This window comes from Cetorhinus maximus, chromosome 3 (assembly GCF_964194155.1).
Source record: "Cetorhinus maximus chromosome 3, sCetMax3.hap1.1, whole genome shotgun sequence".
Lineage (NCBI taxonomy): Eukaryota > Metazoa > Chordata > Chondrichthyes > Lamniformes > Cetorhinidae > Cetorhinus > Cetorhinus maximus.
Window position 1 is genome coordinate 147,236,289 of NC_135881.1, and position 17,207 is coordinate 147,253,495.

Sequence of the window (17,207 nt, forward strand, 5' to 3'; positions counted from 1 at the left end):
GTAGTGGCGAGGTTGTCGGTAGCGGGACAGGAAGTGCGCAATAATTCTGTTCAAGAGTGGGATGGCTGGCCATGTGGGACCACGTAGCGACCAGCCAATTAGCTATGCATGGCGAGGGCAATGGGGAGTCATGCAGTGGGGGAGGCAGAAAGTCACCATTACCTCACCGGGTCAATGGTCCAGGCGCCATATTTAAAGGGCACTCGGACAGGTATTCATTCCCTGCAAACCAGGAGCATCGCTCTGCCTCACTGAGTGGACATCTGCAGCAAAATCTTCTAATCCTTCCTGTTGTATGTTGGTTCTGACTGGCTAAGAAACAGTCACAGAGGCATAGATATATCTGAATATTAATTGGTTTACTAGTTGAACGTAACTATTTAGAGATATACAAGACTACAGGTATTACTCAGTCTAAGCCATGCACGTTCTCCTTCTCAACACTTAGTCATGTGTCTCTATTGCATCACTATGTGGGCGTTATTGTTTGTCCAGTCCCACACATTAACCCTTTCAGCCCTGAACATTCTAATGCTTCATCTCAACCTGATTCTTTGTCCAAAGATGTTTTACATTTGTCCCAATATATTTTACATACTACCCCATATCCCCCCCAAATCTCTGATGTCATAGATTCAATAGGTTTCACGACTCTCCCTAATTGTGTTCTTGTCAGGCTTGGAAAATCGTTAGCCTTCATTTGGGCTTCTTTGGTTTGATTCGCTCATCCTTCGTTAAGAGTTGCCGCACCTGGCGCATAAGAATGTCGGTGGTGGAGGGAGTGAATGTTTGTGGATGAAGTGCCAATCAAGTGGGCTACTTTGTTCTGGATGGTATTGATCTTCTTGAGTGTTGCTGGAGCTGCACCCTTCCAGGCAAGTGGGGAGTATTCCGTCACACTCTTGACTTGTGCCCTGTAGATTGTGGACAGGCTTTGGGAGTCAGAAGGTGAATTACTCGCTGCAGAATTCCCAGACTCTGACCTGCTCTTGTAGCCACAGTATTTATATGGCTAGTCCAGTTCAGTTTCTGGTCAATGGTAGCCCCCAGGATGTTGGTAGTGGGGGATTCAGTGATGTTAAGGCCATTGAATGTCAAGGGGAGCCGGTTAGATTCTCATTTGTAGGAGATGGTCTTTGTCTCCAGTTTTGTTAGGGCTACTTGATGCCACACTTGGTCAAATGCTGCCTTGATGTCAAGGGCAGTCACTCTCACCTCACCTCGGGAGTCCAGCTCTTTTGTCCATGTTTGAACCAAGGCTGTAATGAGGTCAGGAGTTGAGTGCCCCCGCAGAACCCAAACTGAGCGTCAGTGAGCCACTTGATAGCACTGTTGATGACCCCTTCTATCACTTTACTAATGATCAAGAGTAGGCTGTTGGGGCAGTAATTGGTTGGGTCGGATTTGTCCTGCTTTTTTGTGTACAGGACATACCTGGGCAATTTTTTACATAGCCGGGTAGATGCCAGTGTTGTAGCTGTACTGGAACAGCTTGGCTGGGTGTGAGGCAAGTTCTGGAACACAAGTTTTCAGCACTATTGCCAGAATATTGTCAGGGCCCGAAACCTTTGCACTGTCCAGTGTCTTCAGCCACTTCTTGATATCATGTGGAGTGAATCGAATTGGCTGAAGACTGACATCTGTGATGCTGGGGACCTCCAGAGGAGGCCGAGATGGATCATCCACTCGGCACTTCTGGCTGAAGATTGTTGCAAATGCTCAGCCTTATCTTTTGCACTGCTGTGCTGGGATCCTCCATCATTAAAGATGGGGATGCTTGTTGATATTCCTCCCCCAGTGTGTTGTTTAATTGTCCACCAGCATTCACGACTGGATGTGGCAGGACTGCAGAGCTTTGATCTGATCTGTTGGTTGTGGCTGAGCTCTGTCTATCACTTGCTGCTTTTGCTGTTTGGCACACAAGTAGTCCTGTGTTGTAGCTTTGCCAGGTTGACACCTCATTTTTAGGTAAGACAGGCGCTGCTTCTGGCATGCCCTCCTGTTTCCCCTTGATCCACCTGGAGAAGTAGTCAACGGTAATAAGGAAGGGTTTCCCATTGTACATAAATAGATCCATTCCCAGATGTTCCCATGATCTGGTAGGGAACTGAGTGCAGCTAATGGGCCCTTTGGTCTGGCTTGTGCACTGCACATACCTGGCACTGTGAAATTGTCTCTCCTTTCGATCTCACCACACAGTAGGCTGGGCTCGTGCTCTGCATTTTGTGATGCCCATGTGACCCTGGTGGATGCTTTCCAGGATCTCTGGTCGGAATGAGACAGGAATTACCAATCGTACATCGCACACCAGCAGGTTATCAATTATGGTAAAGAGTTTCCATTGTTCAAATCATATTTTCATGACCGTTCCACTGGGACACTGCTGTGGCCAACCTTGCAAATGGTGTTGAGGCGTATGGATGCAGTCCTCATCCTGCATCTGCTCTTGGCATATTTGTTGCAGCTTTTTGGAGCTCGCTGGCAATTGTGTTGCCACATACTGCGAATAGGACTTGACCTCATTGACCACATTAATATCCTGTGTTGCCAGGTGGTCAACTGTGGCCCTGGACAATGTGTCTGCATCATTTTTAGCTTGCCCTGGACATACTGACTCCTAAGCAAAGTGCATTAGTTGCAAATGGAATCTCTGGATTTCTGGAGGCATTCTGGTAAGTTCCTTTTCGTCCAGTAATAGGATGATTGGTTTGTGGTCCATCTTGATGACTATTTTTAGCCCGATGATGTAGTTGGAGAACTTCTCACAAGCCCACGAGACCATGAGAGCTTCCTTTTCTATAACTGCACACCTCATTTCTGTAGGTAAAAGCAAAATACTGCAGATGCTGGAAATCTGAAACAAAAACAAAAATACCTGGAAAAACTCAGCAGGTCTGACAGCACCTATGGAGAGGAATACAGTTAACGTTTTGTGTCCAAATGACTCTTCATCAGAACTGAGGGAATAAGAAATTAGGTGAAATATAAGCTGGTTGAGGGGGGTGGGACAGGTAGAGCTGGGTAGAGGGCCAGTGATAGGTGGAGGCAAAGGAGAGATTACCGAAGATGTCATAGACAAAAGGACAAAGGGGTGTTAACTGTGGTGATATTTGCTAAGAAATGTGCTAATGGTGACAGTAATGGTAGAAAGCAGGATGAGCAAGTAACAGATGACCCTAGTGGGGGTGAGGTGTGGGGAAGGGATCGAAATAGGTTAAAAGGTGGAGATGAAACAATGGATGGAAATACATTTAAAAATAATGGAAATAGGTGGGAAATGAAAAATATATTTTAAAAATATAAATTATTGGAAAAGGGGGGATTGGAAAGGGGGTGGGGATGGAAGAGTGTTCATGATCTGAAATTGTTGAACTCAATGTTAAGTCCAGAAGGCTGCAAAGAGCCTTGTTAGAAGATGAGGTGCTGTTCCTCCAGTTTGCGTTGAGCTTCACTGGAACATTGCAGCAGGCCAAGGACAGACATGTGGGCATGAGAACAGGGTGGTGCGTTGAAATGGCAAGCGACAGGGAGGTCTGGGTCATGCTTGCGGACAGACCGAAGGTGTTCCACAAAGCAGTCACCCAGTCTGCGTTTGGTCTCTCCAATGTAGAAGAGACCGCATTGGGAGCAGCGAATGCAGTAGACTAAATTGAGGGAAATGCAGGTGAAATGCTGCATCACTTGAAAGGAGTGTTTGGGCCCTTGGACGGTGAGGAGGGGGGAAGTAAAGGGGCAGGTGTTGCACCTTCTACGGCTGCATGGGAAGGTGGCGTGGGAGGGGGTTGAGGTGTAGGGGGTGATGGAGGAGTGGACCAGGGTGTCACGGAGGGAACAATCCCTGTGGAATGCCGCCGGGGGGGTGAAGGGAAGATGTGTTTGGTGGTGGCATCATGCTGAGTTGGCAGAAATGGCAGAGGATGATCCTTTGAATGCAGAGGCTGGTGGGGTAATAAGTGAAGACAAGGGGGACCCTATCATAGTTCTGGGAGGGAGAGGAAGGTGTGAGGGCGGATGCACGGGAGTTGGGCCGGACACGGTTGAAGGCCCTGTCAACCACCGTGGGTGGAAAACCTCGGTTACGGAAGAAGAAAGACATGTCAGAGGAACTGTTTTTGAAAGTGGCATCATCAGAACAGATGCGACAAAGGCGAAAGAACTGAGAGAATGGGATGGAGTCCTTACAGGAAGCGGGGTATGAGGAGCTGTAGTTGAGGTAGCTGTGGGAGTCAGTAGGCTTGCATTGAATATTGGTGGACAGTCTATCACCAGAAATTGAGACAGAGAGGTCAAGGAAGGGAAGGGAAGTGTCAGAGATGGACCATGTGAAAATGATGGAGGGGTGGAAATTGGAAGCAAAATTAATAAATTTTTCCAGGTCCGGATGAGAGCATGAAGCAATACCGAAGCAGTCATCGATGTACCGGAGAAAGAGTTGTGGGAGGGGGCCGGAGTAGGACTGGAACATGGAATGTTCCACATACCCCATAAAGAGACAGGCATAACTGGGACCCATGCGGGTACCCATAGCCACACCTTTTATTTGGAGGAAGTGAGAGGAGTTTAAGGAGAAATTGTTCAGTGAGAGAACAAAAACAAAAATACCTGGAAAAACTCAGCAGGTCTGACAGCATCTGCGGGGAGGAATACAGTTAACGTTTCGAGTCTGTATGACCCTTCAACAGAACGAAGACATATTGAAATGAGATGAAATATAAGCTGGTAGAAGGGGGTGGGACAGGAGAGCTCGATAGTGGGCCAGTGATATCCACTGTATCCTTCTCCGCAGATGCTGTCAGACATGCTGAGTTTTTCCAGGTATTTTTGTTTTTGTTCTAGATTTCCAGCATCCGCAGTATTTTGCTTTTATGTTAGTGAGAGAACAAGTTCAGCCAGACAGAGGAGAGTAGTGGCGGATAGGGATTGTTTGGACCTCTGTTCGAGGAAGAAGCGGAGAGCCCTCAGACCATCCCAGTGGGGATGTTTCTGTGTCAGATAGCACTCAAGACGCTTTATGGACTGGTCGACAGCACCCATTCAGTTGCTCTTGAAACAGAACTGCCCCTAGTCCTGTACGATGAGACATCAGCTGTGAACGTGGTCAGTAGGAACGGTTGTAATGAGGAGGCTACCTAGTGAGAACAGTGTGTCTTTAATCTGGTGGAATACTTGCTCTTGCTGTGCTCCCAACTCCATGCTTGTGGTTTCTTCAACAGGTATCTCAAGGGCTCCATGACTTAACGTTAAGTTGGGCAGGAATTGTGCCAGCTGATTTACCATACCCAGGATTTGTTGAAGATCTGGAATGGATTACCCTTTTTTTGTGGGTCTGCCATTTTGCCTGTGCTACTCACAATGTGGCCTAAAAATCAAAAAAGATGTTTTGGAGAACTTACACTTATTGTTAAGTGTCAGTCCTTCTTCCTGCAAACAGTTCAAGACAGTTTTAAGTTTTAGATCGTGTTCTTCAGAAGTTGCTCCGTGAACAAGGATGTTATCCATGTGGCACATTATGCCTTTAAGGCCTTGCAAGATGGTAGACAACGTTTGTTGAAAAATTTCAGCTGACAATGTTATGCCAAACAACAAACGGTTAAAACAAAATCTGCTGAATGGGGTAATAAAGGTTGTCGACAGTTGTGATTTTTTGTCCAATGTTTCCTGCCAAAAGCCGGTGTTGGCATTGAGTTTCGAGAACATTGTACTGTTGGAGAGCTTAGTCAATCTATCATCCACTGAGGACGTTGGGTGGATTTCCTTCACCAGTCTTGTTGAGTTGAGTCAGTTCGACACTGATGCAAAGGGACCCATTTGGTTTAGAAACTGGAACCATTCCGGAGCACTGTTTTGTCAACTTAGTGATGGAGGAGATGGCTCCCATTTTGGTCATCTTGTCAAGTTGCAATTGAACCTTTTTCATGAGTCGATGCGGTTTCTTCCTCAGTGTTAAAAATCACACAGATTTAGCATCTTTTCTCAGCATTATGCTGTATTCAGTCTTCAGTCGCCCAAGTCCAGTGAATAGTTTTGGAAAATCCTGTCTGAAGTCATCCTTGCTGGTTGATTTCCTCCATCTTTTGAATGAGGTCGAGGTCGACACAGGCTTTTCGACTCAGAAGAGAGAATTCCTGGTTGTGAAGCACTTACAATGTTTCCTATATCTGTTTGTTCTTGTATTGGAGTGTTGCAAGCCGCTTGACCTGCAACTTGACCCCCCTGAGCCATATAACTGGGATGTAGATGGCTTCAGGCATTGTTTTACTGGCCACAGTTCTTTATCAGACATGACTGTTAAACTTGCTCTTATATCTAATTTGAATTTTTGAATTTTGTAATATGTCCATTGACACAAATATCCACATCCCAGAATGTCTATCTGGGGTCTTTGATCCCAGCTAGGAATCATTCTTGTTGAGATTCCTCTGTTTCATTAATGGCCTTGTGGACAAAGATTCTCTCATTGTTCCTCTGTGTATCTCGAGGTTTTAGTTCTGCACATCTTTCCAAAGTGTCCAAACCTTTTGCAATGACTGTTTGCACCTATGGGGCTTTTTTTGTGCCTGGCACGGTTTAATAGCGTCCTGTGTTTTTGTTCCACAATGTTTCCTTTTCCCCCAGAGTGTCTTTGATATTCTTTTCTTTAATAAGTTGGACCATCAATGGGGGTTTGCTGAACCACAGTTTGTCATCCCTTCTTACTATGGCTCTATTTTGTTGACGGACCTCTGATTGTCTGACTGGCTGTATTGCCTTCTCCAAAGTTCAGCCTTTTTTGGATTCCAGTACATCAGACAGGGTAACCCCAACTACGATACAGTCTCGTATCAATTCTTTTAAGATCACCGTACTCGCAACCCTCGGCCAGTTGATAAAGGTCACCTACTGATAAAGATATCTACTTGTACACCAGTTTTCTGGACTCTTTCATTGAACTTGGCTCTTTATAATATCTTGTTACTCAGTAAATTACAATCATTATCAGAGGCTTTTAAGACCCCTTCGAATTTGTCTGATGTTTCATTAATGCCTTCTCTTGCTATCACATCATCAATAATTGCTTTAATAAAGCACAATAATGTATTGACTTGTTTAGCCTAAGACTTATTGTTCAATCCAGATGCAATTCTGAATCTTAAAAATCTCTTCCTCCATAGTGACCAATTCTGATCTGGCCCTTCCTGGTATTGCCAAATGAGTCTAGCAAGGTAAATTGGGAATCCATAGCTGTTTTAAGCTCTTAGGAGGTTTGGCTTGACTTTTTAAAACTTCTGTTGCAGTAATGGAGTTTTCCCACAATGATCAGGCTTTCCCTGATACCCACTGTGGTCACTGACCCTTCTTGGTAATCCTTCCTAAACTTCACAGAATTTTAAAAATAATCGCTGGAAGTTACTATTAAACACTGTTCACTGCTTCCCTTCTGTTGGGGAATCGTGTTTAAGCAGCCTTATTTTTTCAATTACTGCCATGCGGTTGCCACATGTAATGGCACCGAAATTGGACCCAGACTGCGAAATGTATCGAAATCTGCCCTTGCTAAAAATGGAATTTGCCCAGTGCTGCCTGCTTGCTACACCATTAATTTGAAGATATTGTGCCTTTTTCGAGGTTTGCTTACCCTTGCTTGATAGTCGCTATGCTCTCTGACTGGGCTGCTGGATCAGGATTTTTCATGGGCCACTATACTCCTGAGTAAGCTGAACAGCTGATTTTTTTTTTCTCTGCCTTTCAGCCTCCACGACTTCAATAGGGCTCTTTTGGAGATTTTCAACTGTCTTACCAAAGTCTTCAGTTTTGGTGCCTTTTTTTCAGGTTGGATGTGCAAATCTTTTTTTAAACATGATTTTTGGAGATTTCAGGGTCCTTCACAGCTGCCACCATGTTGTATTTTGGTTGTGACTAACTAAGGAACAGGTATTACTCAGATTAAGCCATGAGATTTCTCCTTCTTGACTCTTAGTCAAGTATCTCTCTTACACCACCAAGTGGATGGTACCGTTTTTTCAGTCCCACACATTAACCCTTTCATCCCTGCACACCCTAATATTACACTCCCCCCCCACCGCCACCCCCCTCCACCCCCCCTGGATAGCCTCAACTACTAACTTCTTGATGTCACAGAGAAGCCAAGGAAGAACAGCCCCGTGGTTCAGTGTTGCCTCTCAGCAAGTTCTCCTCAGGCCATCCAGGAAAGGCGGGATGCCCATGGTTGACAACAGAAGGCCCTCCCATCTGACCAAGGGTAGAGGGCACCAAGTAGTCATTGCCAAGGTACGCTCATAAGGTCATCAAGCAATGTAAGTGTGTGAGTGCAAAGGGATGTCAGACAGGAGTTTGGGTTGCAGGCCTCACTATCAAATGTGGACTGAATGTCTGGGTGTGGGAAACACTTGCTGTGAATGTTTTACCAGTTGTGGGACAGTGTGGTTATCAAACACTTACTGGGAAGGGCTCAGGAGCTGTCATGCACATGCATGCTCATAAAGCGGTCATGCACCCATTGGGATGAAACTCAATCATTGTGTCTGTCTGCCAGCAGGAGAAAACTGCTCATACTAGACAGGAGCGGTCCAAGACTGGAGGCGGAGTCCCAGATATCAGAATTCTGACCCCAACTGAGGAGGGGGCTGCAGAACTTTCTTGGCAGGACCAGGACCAAGGCTACACTGATAGAGAGACCAGAGTTTCTCAGCCATCCAGTGAGAATGCATCCAGTCTAGTGTTGACAAAGGGAATTCCAGGAGTAACACCTGAAATATTGTTCAGAAAAGGGATTGTGTATAACCATCAGTGAATTCTTTTTGTTCTCCATTTTAAGTCATCCCCCTGCTCCAGCTCCAGCTCCACATCCTCCCCTGAGGATGATGATGCTGAATCTTCTGAGGAAACTGTCAGAGCTTTCCCTTGGACCCTCCCCCAGCGCAGAGACATTCACCTCGGTGGGTACACATTCTAGAATAGGCTCAGGGTCACAATCTGGTGAACACATCACTGACACGTGCCCGCAGCTGATGGAGGATGTGACAGCTGTGGTCTCTGACACTCAGAGGACTGCTGGAGACCAGGCCCCTGCTGAGTCTTCTTCAGATGATGAGCCTCTGAATTTGGCCCTAAGAGACATGTTAGAGATGTAGAGACAGGCAGGGGAACATCTGGCAGAGATGGTAGAGGCCATGCACAGACTTGAGCAAAAGGAGGAGTCTGTCCAAGTTCTGGCTGCTGCCATGGCTCTGGCATGTGAGCATTTGGCAGCATCCATGGAAAGGGTGATAATCACCTTGGAGAGCCAGTTCCAGCAGAACATGCATGGCTGCTGGTTATGCACTTGGACCTTCACTCCATCACTCCAGCCAGTGTAATGCAGCAGCGGCTAGGCCAGAAGGGGGACAAGGCACCCCGACCTCCCTCCAGGCGTTCCTACTCCGTAAGGAGTCAGGGAGGTGCCATCGTGCACTGACAGGGAGAAGGAGCCCCAGCAAGACATCCTGGGGACCTTATCCCAGGAGACTCCAAGCTTGCCCCACTGCTCAGCCTTCCCTCTGCCAGTGACTCCATCACCTCCAGCAGGTCAGGCCCAGGAGGGTGCACATGCACCTGAGCTGGAGACCTCAGCAGGCTGGAGCCCTCTTGGAGCCCTCTAGGCCTTGAATCACCAGATGACGGGTGCCAAAGTCATCTCAGGTACAGGGCATAGCAGTCAGCAGGCTGCTTCCACCTCAGCTGTCAGCCGGCACTAGGCACAGTAATAGAAAAAGAAAGGATAAGAAATTATGAGGGCACGATGGTAGCACAGGTGTTCACTTTATATATGAAACACACATGTAAATATATGCTTAATTGCACTTTATTCACGTATGTTGTATTTTCATTATGCTGCTATTTGCTGCAATGGCTGCGTGCATTTAAGGACATTGCACTCGTTCCTGATCAGTCTCAGATGATGTGGGCCTATGGATACACCAGTTATTGCATCACATCGTCAGTAGTGGCATCTCTGAGTATGCTGACATGTGTCGGATTAAACCTTGGGCCTCATTGTTAAAGTCGGGGGTTTGGAGCACATCTGACAACCCATGAAGTGCTGTTCACCCAGTGGCCATGCCTCTGAGGCTGCTGTCTGAGGAGCATTGGCAGCCGAACCATGGCATGTCTTGCTGGTGTTCTCATGACAGAGTTCTTTGCAGGGCATTGCCCCCATTTGGAGAACATGTCAGTGAGAGATGTGTGGTTCCCTGCCAAGTTAAGAGTGAGTGTAGCATGCATATGTGCTTGCTTGTAACAAGGGCCAGCAGCACTTTTCCTTCCAGGTGCCAGAAGTGGCAGGAATGTATAGTGTTGTAAATGTAGGCTTACACACTTGCTGGCACTGACACTGTAATGTTGTCTGAGCAGCACATCTAGTGCCAGTAGGATGTTTCTTATTTCAGATTGGCACACAGTATCACAATTCCCAGCAGTGTTTAAGTGAAAACATTAACTTTAATGCAACCACCAAAACAAAAGTGCAATGTAATGAAACAAAGATGTCCACATCCACAAGAGAACCCTGCGTTCCCAGCCAACAGAGGTTGATGACCTATAGTAGTGAGGTGCCTTACTCGGCCTGGAATCTGCTGATGATGAAGGTGTCATGGGCTGCCTGCCGTGTTGCACCATTGCCCTGGTTTCTCACACTGCATTCACACCATCCACCCACTATTCAGCAACATTGTCTTCCCCTTCCTCATCCTGAGAAGAGACATCTGGCTTATCCATCTCCCACTTTGCAAATTCCTCCTCTGTTTGCTGAGTGAGGGTGTGCAGGGCACAGCAGACTATAATGATCCCGGACGCTCTGTCTGGCAAGTGCAGCAGCGCTTCGCTCGAGCAGTCCAAGCATTGTTAACAGTCCAATAGTCAGCTCTATTGTTGTCTTGTTGAGGCAAGGGTAGCATTGTACCTCTCCTTGGTGGCATACTGTGGTTTTCGCACTGGCATCATCAGCCAGGTCCCCTGTGGGTATTCCTGTCACCGAGAAGCCAACCCGCAGTCGATGAGATGGAGCAAAGCTTTGTGGCAGCTGTGAGTTGCTGAGAATGCCTGAATCATGAGAGCTCCCTGTGTAGCACGCACAAACGTGAAGGATTTATTTCCAGCGACCGCAGGCCAGCTGCACATTCTGAGAGTGAAATCCCTTTCAGTTTATGAATGCTGCTGGTTGGTCCCAGGGAGCACTCAGCACCACAATGTATATAGTCAATTGCCTCTTGCACCTGTGGAAAACCAGTGATAGCAGCAAATCCCACAGCTCTGCTTGGTTCTCTGGGTCTGCTATGAATCTTACAAATTCACTTGTTCTTCTGATCAGGGCATTTGTGACTTTTACTGATGCATTTGTGAGTGACAGGCTTCAATATTCCACCCATGCCTGCGATAGGGCCCTGGAAAGAGCCACTGGCTTTGAAGTTCAATGCCGCAGTAATTTCAATTCTACAGTCACTGGATTGCTTGCCAACCCTCACGGACACAGGTCTTCCTGGAGGAGCCATAGCAGCCTGTGACATTGTCAGCCTCCTCTGACATTGCCTGTCTGACATTTGCAGGTAGTTGCACCATCTGTGGTATATTTGGTTGGGTACCAATGTTCGACGTTGCACTGGCCCCTATTTGCCAGCATCCTGGCCTGTTTGACTCTCTGCTGTCTTTCCATGCTGATATTCTGCCAGCTGCTGTGCATTGCCCTGGATTACCCTCTAGCGGTTCCTCCACAGCAAAACCAGAGCTATCAGGAGCATTGGGTTCACTTGACTCCTCACCATGTCTGCCTGAGTTTATCCATGAACATATTGCTGGGATCGACCCGGTCAGCATATTCTTTGAGGCCCCTCCCTCCTGTCCTGATCATTTTTGCACAATGGGAAGGCCTATAATTAGCATCGGGCAAACACTGGCCTCCACCCATCCCACCATGAACAATCCCATCCTGGAGGATCAAGGCTGAGATCTGTCCTTGTTGTTGCAGCCATGTGCATAGAGACTGGAGCATTGCCACTGGAATTGGAAGCCATGACTGTGCATCCTCCTATCACTGCTGAGCTTCCCTTCATCATCCTCAAGCCACAGTCCAACATCCTTGCCTTGACCCCAGGTAAATTCCACCTATCCCTTTATCAGTCATGACCACCTACCTGGGACCCTCGAGCTTCCCCCCAGCACAGTGGCGCATAACCTCGCAACCTCCAATCCTCAACCTGCCATCCATTATCCTCGGCGCTCCCTTGATCATCCTTGAACTTCCAACAGTTACCCTCAAGTCTCAAGACTTCAGGAATAACCTTCTTAGTATGTCCCTTGCTCTCCCACAATCATTATGGATCTTCTTCTGACATTGAAGCTCCCTGCATGGTCCAGTATCCTCCCTCCATTCTCCAAGAGAGCTCATGGTGCTGCCAGCTCCCTCCCTTCCTCCCTCCTTCAGTCAGCAGGAACTGTCCTTCAGCACATCCTCTCCTCCTTCACCCAACCTTGTTGGGATCACAATTGAATGAGCTCCATGGATCAGGCAGCAATGCCACTGTGTTCACAGGGTGCTCATCGGGATGAAAACATACCTGCACATGCTTCCTATCCATTTAACCCATGATTATTAGGGTGTCCCTTTAGTTGCCCATTTATGCTCACCATTAACTCCATCCACCCACAACAATCTTCATCCCACTTCAAAGGATTGTACTTTCAGAATGACTGCATTTTCACAAAGACATTTAAAAATGGTGCACTTCAGATTCCAGACCCACTCCACCACATTCCATCCTCCTCCTGTCACCCACCAACTTCCCCACATCACCTATGACCCACCCAATGGAACAAATCCCTCCCCTCTGTTATCCTTGAACCTCTCCCCAACTACCCTTGACCTTACAACAATCACACTCCTCATGCCTTCTCTCCCCTCTGAGCTGGTTCCCATTACCATCCCCATGCCCACCCTAACCCTGACCCCTCCCGTTATCCGCGCCACCTATTCCATTTGATTCCTTGACCCCTCCCCATGAGACCATCCGATACCTGACCATGACCCTGGAACTTTCACCCTACCACATCCCACACCCCTTTTCTCACTCTGACTGTTTCCTCCGCTGCCCAATACCCTCAGTTCAACCCCCAGGACCCCAACATTGACTGCACCAACCCCACCGTTTAGGACCATCTCTCTCAGACTATCCCTGCCTGGAAAGCCCCTACCTCACCCAACAACATGACCACCACAAACATGATGGTAGGCCCTTCCATCCTCTAAATGTCCCTTGTCTTCCCTCCCTGCCTCAGGCAGCCACCCTCCCTTCCTCTCTTAGACAGCCCTGCCCTGTTCCATTTAGACTGCAGCCTCGCTCTCTGTTTGCCTTGGACAGCCCTCCTCCCTCCCTGCCTCGCATAGCCCCCCTCCCTGCCTTGGACAGCCTTGCACTGCTGCCTTTTGATTGCCACCACCCGACCTCAATCATGGCCTGTTATGGAACAATGGGCCCCAAAGAGGAAAAAGCAGTGGCTACTCACTCCAACCCCAGCAGCTACACTGCTCGCCTGCTGCATGCTACTTATATGCAGTCGCGAATCGGAAGGCACATATTTCTCACTTGCGGAGAACTTGATTTGAAAGATGCATTTAATTCTGGTGAAGTTGCCTTTTAATGAGCATGCATGACATGCAGATGCATGCAAAAGGATTTCCCGACCCTTGCAATCAGGAAGCTCGACACCAACTTCAAACTTCCGAGAACTTAATCCCTTAGTTTCATCCTGCTGTCGGGAAGATGATTTTTGGCCTCCTGCACAAATAAGTTCTCCCGCTTATCAAACTTTCCACTCCTGGGAGCAGCACACGATTCTGCCCAGGGTTTGTTAGGCCAAAAGCGATGGGATCGACTTTGATCTGCAAACAACTCTTACACAAGTACATACGGTATTCTATATGGGCTAACAACGCTGTTAAAATGGAGCACAAACCAAGTTTTTACAAACATATTAACCAGTGGATTATCTGAGAAAAGGTTGAGCAGAGGAAAGGTTGAGCAGATTGGGCCTATACTCATTGGAGTTTAGAAGAATGAGAGGTGATCTTTTTGAAACATATTCTGAGGGGGTTTGGCAGGGTAGGTGTTGAAAGGATGCTCCCCCTCATGGGGAATCTAGAATTAGGGGGCACAGTTTCAAACTAAAATGTCTCCTATCTAAGACATAAATGAGGAGGAATTTCTTCTCTCACAGAGTCGTTAATCTTTGGAATTCTCTACTACAGAGTGTCTTGGATGTTGGGTAATTGAATATATTAAAGGCTGAGTTAGACAGATTTTCGATCTGCAAGGGAGCCAAGGGCTACGGGAGTGGGGGGGAGGTGCATGTGTTGGGAGAGGGGGCAGGCAGGAAAGTGGAGTCAAAGCCACAATCAGGTCAACCAAGACCTTACTGACTGGTGGAACAGGCTTGAAGGGCGAAGTGACCTACTTCTGCTCCTATTTCTATGTTCTTATCAAAGTAAATTCCTATTTTAACTAAAATGTGATATTTTATTTTTGCTATGCCTTAGATTTCTTTGTGAGGTCATAAATTATTTGAATTCTCTCTGAAATTGTTGAGCGCTCGAAGGGTCATCATGCTATTTTACCTCATGTTTGAATTAATAGAGGCATGACAAAATGCCACTTTTTTGAATTTTCTATTTGTTCTTGGAAAGTATGAGGCTCCAATTCCTTTTGTGAAAGGAGAGTGATGTTTGATGCAGCTGTGCTGGTTATTTTGTGTTTGTAATTATCAAAGTACAACATCATAGTCAACCTGAAAACATTCATTGTCATCTGCTATTTTGTGTTTGTTATTGCGTTCAGATGAATATTACATTTTCACCTATTTTCAGTAGGGTGTCAATTTGTGTTGTGTTCTTGTGAAAGTTTTTTATGATGGTCTGGGCATGGTTGCTATGGTGATTTTTGCAAAATTGACACACTAGAGTAACTTAAAGACTTCAGCAATTAATATCTCAGTCTTGCAAAATCAATAATTGAATATATGTTTGAGTTCTTCTCAAATCTTGTTATTTTGAGATGAATTATTTTATCACTAGATCACATACAAGTGAAGTGTAAATTAAATACTATCTTATTTTCCCTCACAGAACACAAAATATAAAGAGTTATATCTCTCACTCACTAATCCAAAATCTTGAGTTTAACTTGCTAGATGGTGGAAGCCTCAATCACTGTATCTTACCAATCTGATTCTCTTTCCCTGATCACACATGGTCAATACCAGATATAAAATACATACATCTAATGGTGTACCTGGTGATTGTAGATCATGTTTGAAGTGTGGGAGCTGATGTTGCAGGGTTCATATTCTACGTTGAAGTGAAATTGTACCATTTAAATTTAGCTCAGTGGAGGTGACAGTGTTCCCGAGTCTCTATTATAATGATTTGATTAAAAAATATATAAGTTATTTCTCTAGAACATCCATCGTGGAGCAACTTCATTTTCATGTTGCAATTAAAATATATGGACAGGATGAGCTCTGGCAAACTCATGTCAAGGTAGATGTAATGTAAGATTTGTAACAACAATTGAGGGGACGATGGACATAGTAAAACTTCCATTAATTAGTATCCATTAGCCTGGCGTTGTGCAACAATGAAGTCTATATGGTTGTTTAGTTAATAAGGCTCTCATTGGCAATTTCCTATGGCAAACATGGTGATGTCATTACAATTCTGATTTTCTAATACAAAGCCGATGCTGATATAAGGTTAAGTTTAATTAGCTGTAGGCTTTAAACTTATCAAAAAGACTCAAAATAACTTTTGGTCATTGAAAAAGTTTAAGATGATGACTTATTTTTAGTGCTCAATTTTTTTCTCAATATAAATTTCATTTGAATTTCACAGAATGTATAATTGATTGTTATGATATGACAGGTGGCATTTACCAGGCTGACCAAATTCCAAAGGGAAACTTGGTCAGGCTGTCACAATGATTTTGCAATTTGTATTTATTATGAGAAGGTACTGAATTCAGAAGTAAAGATTCCACTGCTTCTTTTGGAGATTTTAAATATTAAGTTAAACATTTATTAACAAAAGAAGAGAAAACTTAAACACACAAGATTGCAGTTACATAGTTAAATTTAGCCTGATAACATTTCCCAAAAAATTCTACTTAGCTTGACGTACAGATAAACACCCTTTCTCAGGCAACAGTCCTAATAGATTCTTAATCTATGAAATATCCAGTAATGTTACTGCAAAGCACCCATTGTTAATATAAGGGATGTGTTCTGTTGAAGGGTCATGAGGACTCGAAACGTCAACTGCACTCTTCTCCGCCGATGCTGCCAGACCTGCTGAGTTTTTCCAGGTATTTCTGTTTCTGTTTTTGTTTTGGATTTCCAGCATCCGCAGTTTTTTGTTTTTATATGTGTTACTATAAGGGAGGTTATTTCACAAGCTTCTCTGTCCCTCTCACTCGACAATGGAAATCCAAGACTTGTAACAAAACCTTGCATCTGGAACAAGCAAGCACTTCTCTTGCGTGTCTAGCGGATGCTTGTTCACAGGTCTATCTTTGCATAGCCCACTCTCCAAGGTCTCACATGTCCACTCCTCATACAGCTTTCAATCTATCCTTAAATACATTTCTTCCCTTTCCTACTTACCCATTGTTCATAACAGTCTTTTGAATGTTACCTTTCCCAGATTCTAAAATCTTTCATGTTGTCTTTATAGCCACTACCTTCAGGAAAAATAAACTTAATAAATGCTTTATTTATTTATGATCTGTGCCAGTTTTAAAACTTCCTGTTATGTCTCTTTGAAATTCAACAGCTAAAAAGTCAACTCCTTATCGATCTCCTAATACAAATTCTTATTCACACTGTATTCACACCCATCTTAGCTCATCCATCTCCACTTCAAAGTGCCTGCTATTACACCTAATCCGTTTGATGATTTAAACTTTGGAGGCAGACTGTCTTCAGTTTAATTAAATTAGTCAAACAAACACACAGCCCCCACAAGCCTTCTCCACAGTATCCCACAGTAATATTGGAAAAAATGATATTTTCTTTACATGATTCAGGTAAGATATCATAGAGAATGGGACCTTTAAGCTGGCCTAGATTTTAGATTTTATTTTAGTAGGATCTAGTATGCTTGCTTAACTTGGTCATTTTGTACTAACGTG